The 12,085-nt window shown below is 43.5% G+C and overlaps 1 pseudogene; it reads left to right on the top strand.

The window, feature by feature from the left end:
• Positions 1-1,746: 1,746 nt before the first annotated feature.
• On the top strand, positions 1,747-6,519 carry LOC141952776 (uncharacterized; annotated as a pseudogene).
• The last annotated feature ends 5,566 nt before the right edge of the window (positions 6,520-12,085 follow it).

Here is a 12,085-nt window from a genome sequence, read left to right on the forward strand (position 1 = left end):
AAATTTCCTTCAGTGTTTAAGTAACTCTTGTTACTGATTTGATATGTTATTGATTTAATATAGATTAGTATTGTATTAATTTGTTTAGTTTTAATAGGAATATAGAAGATATTTAGTAAAAATCACATGCTGCATTTGCACTCTATACAGGAACCAAGGCTACTACGAACTCCCTTGTACAGCCCTGTACCAAGGCCGAAAGAATTGGTCAGAATCACCTAGTAGGAACATTTAGAACTAGATAACAGGCTTAAGATTCAAGATGATTTATATATATAACTTTTACTTATAAGGTATTTAATAACCTGAAAGAATGCAGAGAGATGTCAGAATCTAAATTAATGGGAAAATGGGGAAATCGGCTGAAACAGCATGTAAGTTTAAGCCAAGAAACAGTGTCCTCAAGCAATAGGTAATTCCGACAGGGGGAGATCGCGACCACCGACTCATTAACCACCGACTCGCATTACACCCCAGACCCATTTCCAGGTGTTTCTGGACTCTACTGCGCAGAATCGGAAATAGGAGGAGAGTATGATAATGATTTCCAGGAATTGTTATGTTTATGCATGAATACATAATGAATATGTATGAATGAGTTCTATATAAGATGTATGATTTTGGTGCATGGTGTGCGTCGTTGGTGAAAGGATTCACCCGCGCACCCGGCCGTCAATAAAGAAGTGTCTGCTTATCTACATCAAATTGGTGTTGATAAGTTTTATTCCGAGTTTTTCGGTAACAGTTTCTGGTGACCCAGATGGGACCTCGCTGAGAGAGACCGGAGGAGTCGGGGACCTGATTGGTTCCAGCCGGCACCGAGGATTTCTCAGGGATACCCATCGATCCCCGATCCGTAAGGCTCTTCGCGACGTTCCCTGGATTTTGGTAAGACACTTCTTTTGTACTAGGAGTGGGTTAGAGCCCCACCCTTGGAAAGTGGGTTAGAGTCCCACTCGGGAGTGGGTTAGAGTCCCACTGTATAAGTCTGCCTGTCAGACGCGGCGAAAGCTGCGCAGGGTTGGACTAAAGGATCCTAGTGGAATTGGAAGCCTAGGCGTCTGCCCGTAAGACATAAGCGAAAGCTATTGCAGGGTCGGACAGTAGTGGAATATATGGGATTTGGAGTGATGAAAACCTATATGCTATAGTGTTTTCGATGATATGATAAGGACTCGAGTTGTGGAATTTTATGTTTGTTTAATAGTATACCGGGTTAAGATTAATGGTTGTATAGTGGTATTGTTATATTCCTGTGTTTAAAGTAATAATTGTGAGGGGGTGTGTGTGAGCTTGAGACGGACAAATAAGTACGAAGCGAGTGTGGAGTTCGGATCCGCGGTTCTGTTATCTTGTGAGAGGTGCAGCCGGAGAAGAACGAAGCGGCAGATTTGAGTGATTGTATATTATACTGTGAAGTGAGTAACCATGGCATCTAAGTTAACTCATTTGTTTAAGAGTAAAAGTGTGGGCAATTTGGCTGCAAATGATAAAATTCCGAAAAACTCCCCGTTAGGATGTTTATTGGCACACTGGGGAGATTTACATGAGGATTTACGAAAAAGTCAGATGATTGGATATTGTAATCATTGGTGGCCTTTGTATACACTGGAGAGTCAGGAGAAATGGCCTGTGCATGGGACATTGAATTATGACACCATTCTGCAGTTAATGCTGTTTTGCAGGAGAGAAGGAAAATGGAGTGAAGTACCATATGTAGATTTATTCTTTTATTTAAGACGAAGAATGGATTGGCAGGAAGAATGTAAGATAACTAGTAAAGATAATTTGGTAATGGCCATGACTTCTGATGATAAGAAGGTGAAAAAGTGTTGTTCTGAATGTACCCATGAAAAGGAGTGTTTAAAGAAAATAACTCCCAAAGAGGATGAAGGACCAGAGTTAGATATATCCCCTCTTAGGAGAGAAAGGAATCAAGCCAAGAGAACAGGGAACAGGTGGGGGAACCAGACAGTAGCGGAATAGAGGATGTGGGGGAAGGACCATCAGACATTGTAATGTATACCCCTATTTCTCGGAGAACTCAACAGCCAACACAAACAATCGCTCCCCTGCGGCAGGGAGTTGGAAATGATGGGCCAGTATATGTGAAAGTGCCTTTTTCTGTCACAGACTTGATGGCTTGGAAGCAGGCAGCAGGGATATATAGAGAAGATCCTGAGCGGGTAGGCAGAGTGGTAGACACTGTAATTAGGACGCAGAATCCAGATTGGAGTGATTTGCAGGTGATCCTGGATAACTTGCTGGATGATACAGAAAAGCAGATGGTATTAAAGGCTGGCAAAGCACAGGCAGAAGTGGCTGTATTGAGTGGGACAGTGCGTGGAACATTAGAGCAGAATTTTCCGTCTGGGGACCTGCAGTGGAATCCAAATCTTGTGGAACACAGAGAAAGACTGAGCCGGTATCAGAAATGGGTTTTCTATGGGCTTAAACATGCTATGCCTAAATCTTTGAACTGGTCCAAATTATATGAGGTGAGACAAGATAAGAATGAATCTCCCTCTGCATTCCTGGAGAGACTGAAAGAAGCAGCCAGAAAATACACTGATTTGAGGGTAGAGACAGAGGCAGCTCAAATCCAACTGGCTCTGATCTTTATCGGACAATCGGCACCAGATATAAGAAAGAAACTTCAAAAGCTTGAGGGAGAGGACTCGAGAAGTTTGAATAAAATGCTGGAGGCAGCATGGAAAGTTTATAACAACAGGGAAAAAGAGGAAAGAAAAACCAGAGAAAATAGATTATTGGCTGTAATGACAGGAACAGCAGGCAGAGGAAGAGGTAGAGGGAGAGGACGAGGAGCCAGTGGAAGGGGAGGATTTATGAATTTTGGCAATCGGAATTTTAACACCCCCTTGGGAGTGAATCAATGTGCCTTGTGCAGAGAGGAAGGACATTGGAAAAGAGAGTGTCCTAAAACTGGGAATATTCACCAGGAGATAGCCAGGACAATGGTTTTAGATGACTGACGGGGACCGGAGGGGAGCCCAGCTGAACCTCTGGTTGTAATAAAGCTGGGAGAAAAAGAAGTTAAATTTTTAGTGGATATGGGAGCGACGTTCTCGATGCTTAATACTTGTAAAGGAAAAATTGGAACCGAAACAGCAAATATAGTAGGAGCAACAGGGAGAGAAGAAAATAGGCCATTCCTGCAACCCCTGGATTTGAAGTTTGGAAATAAAATAATTACACCTGAATTCCTGTATGTACCAGAATGTCCGATACCCTTGTTAGGACGGGATTTGTTATCTAAATTGAATGCACAAATTGTTTTTGAGGAAGGAGAACTTTTCTTGAAAATACCTGAGTCGAAAACAGGAGAGATCTTAATGATACAAGAAAAGGTGAAGGAGCAAGAAATTCCACCAGAGGTGGATTCGGCAGTAATCCCTACAGTATGGGACACAGGCATCCCTGGTAAATCGAAATTAGCAGAGCCTGTAAAAATAGATCTAAAAGAAGATGCAGGGACGGTAAAAATTAAACAATATCCAATCAAACCAGAGGTTAGACAGGAGCTGAAGAAGCTGATTGATAAATTTTTAGAGTATAAAATTTTGGAGGAGTGTGAATCTGAGTATAACACTCCTCTTTTACCAGTCAGAAAACCCTCAGGTGAATATAGATTGGTGCAAGACTTGAGAGCAGTAAATCAAATAGTCAAGGACATATATCCTGTAGTGGCAAATCCTTAGACATTGTTAACAGCATTAAAGGAGACTCATGAGTGGTTTACAGTGCTTGATTTGAAAGATGCTTTCTTTTGTATACCTTTGGAGAAGGAAAGCAGAAAACTGTTTGCCTTTGAATGGGAGAATCCACAAACTGGATGAAAGATGCAGTTAACATGGACAAGACTACCCCAAGGATTTAGAAATAGCCCTACAATCTTTGGAAATCAGCTGGCAAGAGAGCTTGAGATCTGGAGACAGGACAAACCAAGGCCTGGACATTTACTTCTACAATATGTGGATGACATACTGATTGCTACGGAAGAGAGGTTTACCTGCATACAGGTAACTATTGACCTTTTGAATTTTCTGGGACTGAATGGGTACAAAGTATCCAGGAAGAAAGCCCAAATAACATGTCAGACTGTTATATACTCGGGCTTTGAGGTTTCAAAAGGACAGCGGCAATTAGGAAAAGATCGTAAAGAAGCCATTTGCAGTATACCTGAGCCGAAAAATATCCATGAGCTCAGAGCGTTTTTGGGAATGACAGGGTGGTGTCGTCTCTGGATCCTGAACTGTGGTCTAATAGCTAAGCCATTGTATGAGGCCCAAAAGAACTCTCCTTTTGTGTGGGGCCCACAACAACAAAGGGCTTTTACAGAGTTAAAGCGTGCCTTAATGTCTGCACCGGCTTTAGGACTCCCGGACCTAACCAAAGATTTTCAGTTGTTTGTTCACGAGAGACAACGCCTAGCGCTGGGTGTGCTAACTCAGAAGATAGGAAACTGGAAACGACCAGTCGGATACTTTTCCAAACAACTGGACACAGTGAGTAAAGGGTGGCCAAACTGCCTCCGAGCAGTAGCTGCAGCAGTAATGCTCATACAAGAAGCTCGGAAATTGACTTTGGGAAGAACGATAACAGTCTATGTCCCACACATGGTGATAACTGTTTTAGAACAAAAGGGGGGACATTGGTTATCTCCGAGCCGGATGATGAAATACCAGGTAGTGCTGACTGAACAAGATGACGTGATCTTAAAAACAACTACCCTGGTAAATCCTGCAGTGTTTTTAAGTTCCACACAGGAAGAAGGACAGCTGGAGCATGACTGCTTGGCTACTATCGAGTATGTTTATTCCAGCCGAGAAGATTTGAAGGATGTACCATTGGCACAACCAGACTGGGAATTGTTATACAGACGGCAGCAACTTTATGGAACAAGGAGTCCGATACGCTGGATATGCGGTAACAACAGACACCACAGTTATAGAAGCAAGAGCACTGGCGAGTACTACATCAGCTCAGAAAGCAGAACTTATTGCTTTAATTCGAGCTCTAGAACTAAGTGAAGAAAAGAAAGTAAATATTTGGACAGACTCTAAATATGCTTATGGGGTAGTACATGTCCATGGAGCTTTGTGGAAAGAAAGAGGATTATTGTCCTCCCAGGGATCAAATATTAAGCACCAAAATGAAATCTTACAATTATTACGAGCAGTTCAAAAACCAGATCAGGTAGCAATCATGCACTGTAAAGCATATCGAGTTGGAAACACAAAGGAAATCGCCGGAAATAATTTTGCCGATCGAACGGCAAGAAAAATAGCAAAGGAGCGAGCATTTCAGATGGCACTAATTCCCTCCAAAACAATAACCCTTCCTAGGGAACAACCAAAATATTCGGAGGAAGATGACAGGTTGCGTCAATTATTAAATGCTAAGAAAAATTTGGCTGGGTGGTGGGTAACCCCTACTAGACAAGTAGTAGTTCCACCCTTTCTAATGAGAGAAATAGTTCAAACCAGACATCAAGAATGTCATTGGGGAGCAGAAGCATTAGTGGCTTCTTTACAAAAACAAGTGGTATCAGTTAAGATGTTAAGTTTGGCTAAAATGATAACTGCAAAATGTAAGGTGTGTTTGAAAAATAATCCAGTGATCAAGAAAAGAGTCCAAATGGGTAGACTAAAATCTGGTACTGAACCTGGAGATTATTGGCAGGTGGGTTTTTCAGAATTACCTAAGCAGAACGGATATTGATACATTCTGGTGGGGGTTGACACTTTTACAGGATGGCCGGAAGCTTTTCCCTGTCACACCACACAAGCAGAAGAGGTAGTAAAGTGGTTACTACGAGAAATAATTCCAAGGTTTGGGGTTCCTATTGGAATTTCCTCTGACAGAGGACCACACTTTGTTGCTGAAATAGTTCAAAATGTTAGCAAAATTTTGGGTATCACTTGGGACTTACATACTTCATGGAGGCCACAATCCAGTGGAAAAGTAGAAAGAATGAATCAGACCTTAAAGAGACAAATAAGTAAAATCTGTCAAGAAACTAATTTGAAATGGCCTCAGGCACTTCCATTGGCATTATTGCGAATTAGGGCACAAACAAAGAGTGGTACCTCAGTCAGTCCTTATGAATTATTGTATGGAAAGCCTTATGAATCCCCAGAACCAAATCCAAACATGCATGTAAAAGGGAAACAAGATGTGTATAACTATTTACTTTCCTTAGGAAAAACTTTGACCCCAATTCGGAGCGCGATAGTGTGGAACAGACCATTATCTCTTGAAAATCCTGTGCATGACTTTCAACCAGGAGACTATGTCTATGTGAAGACGTGGACTTCCGAACCTCTGCAAGAACGCTGGAAGGGACCTTTCCAGATACTGTTGACTACCTTTACTGCTATCGAGATTGCAGAATCAGATGCTTGGATACACTATACTTGGGTGAAGGCGGCACCTACTTCATGGAGGGTTATTAACCGCGACCCAGAGACTTTAAAACTGACTCTGAAACATGTCTAATTTTTCATATCAGTTTGTGATTATTCTCTTTGTATTAGCTTGGCAGGTAGTACTGGTGTTGACTGGTTCGGTGGTGAGGAACAAAAGACAAATAGAAACAGAACAATTGATTAATGTTCCCAGAAAAACCCCTGAAGAAAATCTGATGTTAGGATTGATTAAGGGATTTGCCAATTTGCAGAATGTCACACAGATTACTACTTGTTTACCAATACTGAGGGCGGCAGGTGAATCTATTCCTTGGGGAATCTTAACTATGAATTTGACCAACCTGGAACATAAAAACGAATCCACTTACTGTGAGCAAAGGCCAGTGACTCAATGGTCTGAACAAATAAAGGTTATCAGAAAACAATGGAAAACAATAGGCAGAGAGGCAGAGTGCCTAAAATTATTGAATCATCGGTTTACACCAACGTCTCTTTTAGGATTAGGGTTGGGAGTAGGTCCAGAGCAGGGGTTGTTAGGGTGGTGCTCTTATGATGTACAGATTAAAACCAATGAAAGCAGAATTATCATGGAATGGCAGTGTAGTAAACTGGGACAAGATATACAGAAGGAGGAGCAGTGGGACTTGGTATGGTCTATGTCTATATTTTCTCAGTTTCAGTACATGGCTAGAACCCCCTGGTGTTTTACTTGGGAGGGAAAAGAGTTCGCGGTCCTACCCTCAGTGAACGATGAAAGCACTTCACTGAGGACAAAGGAAGACAAACTAGTGTCATGGTGGAAGTGTGAAAAGGTGTATGATTGCAGCAATACTGATTTACTAATTCAGAGAATTCCTCCTTTGGCGGCGGCTTTAAAATTTGGCTGTTATTGTCGAGGTCTTAAAAATAATCTTAATTTAACCAGTGCATACACACCTAGAAGAGGAACCTTGTTCAGTTGCAGGAAAACTACCCTTCAAAGTCCGGGACATCTAGTTTGGGCATTGAGTGACGGAACCTGGACAACTCAGCTACCATTAGATGGTAAGGTGAGACAGGTTACTTTAGGCATGCCTACATTGTGCCCAATTTGGAAGAAATCAGCATTTAGGGGACTCTTGGAAAATCTAAAATTAAAACGAACCAAGAGATCTGAGACAGATGATGATGATGTATGGAACGAGCCATCAACAGGAGTAAGAATTGGTTGGGCTCTTGAATCTCTTTTGAATCCCATAGCCTCGTATAGAAATAGGGAATGGCTGTATCAATTGACAGGACAGGTAGAAAAATTGGCAAATGTAACAAGGAAGGGGTTCAAAGAATTAAACATGCAGCTGCAGGCAACTTCTAGAATGACTTTACAAAATAGGATGGCACTGGATATGCTCTTACTTAAAGAACATGGAGTATGTGGATATCTCAAGGACACTGTGGACCACTGCTGTATTCACATCCCAAATGTCACTCAGGATGTAGAACACGGTTTAGATTTACTAGGTAAAATTGAAAAAGAAACAGAAAAGATCCGAGAAGATATGTCAGAAGATTGGCTGGGAAAACTTTTTAAAGGGCTAGGATGGAATCTGAGTTTTTGGTTACAATCTATAATTAAAACTCTGTTTCTGTTACTAATTGTCTTTCTGATGATCACGCTGCTTTATAACTGTTTAAAGAAACAGTTTGCCAATAAAATTGCAGTTAATCGCATGATCATGAGAGAGGTTCTGACTATTCTACCAGGGTATAGTCCTAGTGCACCACCAAGGTGTACTGAAGCAAATACTGCAGTTTAGAGTGCTGCAAGATGATGTGAAAGTGTTGAAATGATTTTCAACACTTTCAAAGGGGGGAAATGTTACTGATTTGATATGTTATTGATTTAATATAGATTAGTATTAATTTGTTTAGTTTTAATAGGAATATAGAAGATATTTAGTAAAAATCACATGCTGCATTTGCACTCTATACAGGAACCAAGGCTACTACGAACTCCCTTGTACAGCCCTGTACCAAGGCCGAAAGAACTGGTCAGAATCACCTAGTAGGAACATTTAGAACTATAGATAACAGGCTTACGATTCAAGATAATCTTACATATAAGGTATTTAATAACCTGAAAGAATGCAGAGAGATGTCAGAATCCAAATTAATGGGAAAATGGGGAAATCGGCTGAAGCAACATGTAAGTTTAAGCCAAGAAACAGTGTCCTCAAGCAATAGGTAATTCCGACAGGGGGAGATCGCGACCACCGACTCATTAACCACCGACTCGCATTACACCCCAGACCCATTTCCAGGTGTTTCTGGACTCTACTGCGCAGAATCGGAAATAGGAGGAGAGTATGATAATGATTTCCAGGAATTGTTATGTTTATGCATGAATACATAATGAATATGTATGAATGAGTTCTATATAAGATGTATGATTTTGGTGCATGGTGTGCGTCGTTGGTGAAAGGATTCACCCGCGCACCCGGCCGTCAATAAAGAAGTGTCTGCTTATCTACATCAAATTGGTGTTGATAAGTTTTATTCCGAGTTTTTCGGTAACAGTTTCTGGTGACCCAGATGGGACCTCGCTGAGAGAGACCGGAGGAGTCGGGGACCTGATTGGTTCCAGCCGGCACCGAGGATTTCTCAGGGATACCCATCGATCCCCGATCCGTAAGGCTCTTCGTGACGTTCCCTGGATTTTGGTAAGACACTTCTTTTGTACTAGGAGTGGGTTAGAGCCCCACCCTTGGAAAGTGGGTTAGAGTCCCACTGTATAAGTCTGCCTGTCAGACGCGGCGAAAGCTGCGCAGGGTTGGACTAAAGGATCCTAGTGGAATTGGAAGCCTAGGCGTCTGCCCGTAAGACATAAGCGAAAGCTATTGCAGGGTCGGACAGTAGTGGAATATATGGGATTTGGAGTGATGAAAACCTATATGCTATAGTGTTTTCGATGATATGATAAGGACTCGAGTTGTGGAATTTTATGTTTGTTTAATAGTATACCGGGTTAAGATTAATGGTTGTATAGTGGTATTGTTATATTCCTGTGTTTAAAGTAATAATTGTGAGGGGGTGTGTGTGTGAGCTTGAGACGGACAAATAAGTACGAAGCGAGTGTGGAGTTCGGATCCGCGGTTCTGTTATCTTGTGAGAGGTGCAGCCGGAGAAGAACGAAGCGGCAGATTTGAGTGATTGTATATTATACTGTGAAGTGAGTAACCATGGCATCTAAGTTAACTCATTTGTTTAAGAGTAAAAGTGTGGGCAATTTGGCTGCAAATGATAAAATTCCGAAAAACTCCCCGTTAGGATGTTTATTGGCACACTGGGGAGATTTACATGAGGATTTACGAAAAAGTCAGATGATTGGATATTGTAATCATTGGTGGCCTTTGTATACACTGGAGAGTCAGGAGAAATGGCCTGTGCATGGGACATTGAATTATGACACCATCCTGCAGTTAATGCTGTTCTGCAGGAGGGAAGGAAAATGGAGTTGTTATAAGTAGATTTCTCAAATTGATGTGAGTCAGAGCCAATCAAAATTTCAATTGTTTATTTAGCAAGCGGCAACAAGCAAAACAGCGCTGGGCGGCCGGGGAGTCCTTGCTCCACCAACGGCGCGCGCTCACTTCCCGAGGGTCCGTCTTTTTTATATCCTCCGCCTTCCGGTATCGGGTCTCTCTGAGAGGTGTACCCTGCGTCTGCGCACTTTGCAGCTAGGGGGTTGCTCCATCCGGGTCTTCCTCACGTCACCAACTCCTTTTATTTCCTGCTTTCCTGAGAGTGGCTCACAAAGCTTTTGTTTATATCTTACAGAATATAGACACTACCCCCTTTTTTTTCTTCTTCTTCTCCCCTTTGTCTTTCTCCCCTTTGTCCTTCTTCCCTTTCTCCCTCTTTTCAGTCTTTTGCATAGTAGGAGTCCTTGCTTCAGCATTTCAACTTAGATAAGCACTTGCAGTCAGTTAGTCGTTACACAGTGTAATAGTTAAGATTAAGCTTAGGCCTACATAGTTTATGGAATAACATGTCACGAGCTCCCAGTATCTTTAATGGAATTTGATGAACAAACAGTTTACTGTCTATCACAGGAGTGAAGTACCATATGTAGATTTATTCTTTTATTTAAGACGAAGAATGGATTGGCAGGAAGAATGTAAGATAACTAGTAAAGATAATTTGGTAATGGCCATGACTTCTGATGATAAGAAGGTGAAAAAGTGTTGTTCTGAATGTACCCATGAAAAGGAGTGTTTAAAGAAAATAACTCCCAAAGAGGATGAAGGACCAGAGTTAGATATATCCCCTCTTAGGAGAGAAAGGATTCAAGAGCCAAGAGAACAGGGAACAGGTGGGGGAACCAGACAGTAGCGGAATAGAGGATGTGGGGGAAGGACCATCAGACATTGTAATGTATACCCCTATTTCTCGGAGAACTCAACAGCCAACACAAACAATTGCTCCCCTGCGGCAGGGAGTTGGAAATGTTGGGCCAGTATATGTGAAAGTGCCTTTTTCTGTCACAGACTTGATGGCTTGAAGGCAGGCAGCAGAGATATGTAGAGAAGATCCTGAACGGGTTGGCACCGTGGTAGAGTTGCTCCAGTGGACAGTCCGGCTGTTCAGGTGGGAGGGACGGTGCTGGTGGTTGGGATCCCGAAGTTTTGGTGAGGCACCTGCAGAGAGAGGAGACTGCTGAGGCCTGATTGAGGGCGGGTGCGAGGGTGTGGGGCAGCACTGGGCACCCCGTGGAGTGTGGGCACCCATCTGCACATGGGAGCCGTGGGCACAGAGAGCTCTGTGCAGAAAATGGGGTGCCCCTCACCCCTCGGCTGGGGCTCTGCTGGCCTGCCCTGGGCTCATCTCCTCTCCGCCCTCACCATCCTGACCTGGCTGCTCTGCACGTGCCGGGAAGGAGACCTGACCCCAGCAGAGCGAGGGGACCAGAGCTGGGCACGGCCCTGCGCGGCCAGGAGAGCCTCCTGTTCTCCTGGCTCCTGGTGCTGCCAGAGACCAGCACGCGGCTCCCCTGCCCGTCCCTGCCCAGACAAGGGGCAGCCTCGGCTCTCAGGGAGGGGAGGGGCCCTCCATCCTCTCTTCAGAACACTTATCCAAAGAGATGCAGACCTCTGCACAGACAAAACCCCTGGGGGCCTGTGCTGAGAACACGCACGCTGGCAGCATTTGGGCGCAGATGGGACAGACCGACCCTCCTGCTCCAAAGCCAGGCTGAGAGCTGGGAAGGTTCATCATCACGGTCTGAGCTGCCGGGACACCTTGGCCGAGGGGAACATGTGGGGTTTACAGCTTCGCCTAACACGGTGATTTCCGCCGGGAGGTTCACTGGCAGGGAGATGTCACTATTGTGCTGCTCCCTTTCCATGGCAACGCCCTTCCTCACTGCTCTTCTTCCTGACCTTGCCCTGCCTACCTCTGTCACTGGGTCTGCTCTTGCTGGGGGAGGGTTGCTTTTAAGTAACACTTGCAACAGGAAGAAGGGGGTTCAGAAAATAGTGCCCATGAATTGAGAGGGCAGTTCCAACTTCTTGCAGCAGAAATCTCAGTAGAGTTTGGCCAGTGACTAACTCGGCACTCCAGAATACCCCACCTCTACATGCTTCACGGCTAATAGAACA

This window comes from Strix uralensis, chromosome 20 (genome assembly GCF_047716275.1).
Source record: "Strix uralensis isolate ZFMK-TIS-50842 chromosome 20, bStrUra1, whole genome shotgun sequence".
Lineage (NCBI taxonomy): Eukaryota > Metazoa > Chordata > Aves > Strigiformes > Strigidae > Strix > Strix uralensis.